Genomic DNA, 945 nt, shown 5'->3' with positions numbered 1-945 from the left:
GGGAGGGGGGGGAACGACACAGGACAGGACCATCCTCCTTCACTTCTATGTTGTGCAAACCCAGGGTCCTACAAGGAGCTAGTGGAAGTGCTATTAATACAAAGGCACAGGGAATTAATGTCAAACACCCTAAGTGGCTTAGACAGACCCCTACTGGAATCTGATACTGCCGAAGGCGGAAAGGGGAAGTTCGGAAAGTCTTCAACTGACAAAATTCACAAGAGCCTTCTTTTAACCCCAAGATCAACCATCTATCCACGTGCTAACTGCTGAAAGAACCAAAGGAAAGCAGGTAGGGAGGTGGCTCGGAGTGGGGCTGAGTCGCATGTTACAGAAGAATGCTGTGCAACAGTTGGGCACCAGTAGGTGCACTGGGGATCAGAGTCTTCCAGAGGAGGGGTAACGAGAAGGGTCTTTGGCAGGGATGCCCCCTCCCTCACCCCGGGTCCTGCAGCTCGGGAGGATCAGGCACACCCTCAGGGAGCGGGAGGTACCAGGCCCCGCACGCCTCCACCCAGCCTTCAGTTTAACCCTTTCGTGACAGAGCGCACAGCTTGTCTCACACACACACACACACACACACACACACCTCCCCCCTGCCCCCCGACCACCCAGCGCACACCCCAGAGCGAAGACCACTGGGTAGGTGGAGGAACAGGACAGCGCGAAGCTCCTCCAGGACGCACGGGTTTCCATGGCCGCCTCGGGAAACCCTGGCGTGTCCAAGTTTGGTCCCCGAGGCCAGGCTTCCTCGAGGACCGAGGACCTGGAGGGTTAAGCGCCGCCCGGCCCCGCCTCGCCCGGGAGGATGACAGAAAACGCCGGGCACCACCACAGACTTACCGGAACCGGTGTCGGCACCCAGAGGAGTCCGCGCGCACCTGGACACGGCGCGGAGATGCGCACCCCGCGCGGGGCGGGACTGGGGGGACGCCGAGGGCCCGG

General features: G+C 60.7%; 1 protein-coding gene across 1 annotated transcript in view; it reads right to left on the bottom strand.

The window, feature by feature from the left end:
- Positions 1–922, bottom strand: part of Ninl (ninein-like) — a 145,391-nt gene extending 144,469 nt beyond the window's left edge. Inside the window, exon 1 of the mRNA XM_013027119.1 lies at positions 844–922. The gene's annotated coding sequence lies outside the window, so the exon portion shown is untranslated. The remainder of the gene's footprint in view (positions 1–843) is intronic.
- Positions 923–945: the final 23 nt, after the last annotated feature.

This window comes from Dipodomys ordii, unplaced genomic scaffold (genome assembly GCF_000151885.1).
Source record: "Dipodomys ordii isolate 6190 unplaced genomic scaffold, Dord_2.0 Scaffold99, whole genome shotgun sequence".
NCBI lineage: Eukaryota > Metazoa > Chordata > Mammalia > Rodentia > Heteromyidae > Dipodomys > Dipodomys ordii.
The sequence above is the reverse complement of the archived record's forward strand: the minus strand, read 5'-3'. Positions and strand labels throughout refer to the sequence as shown.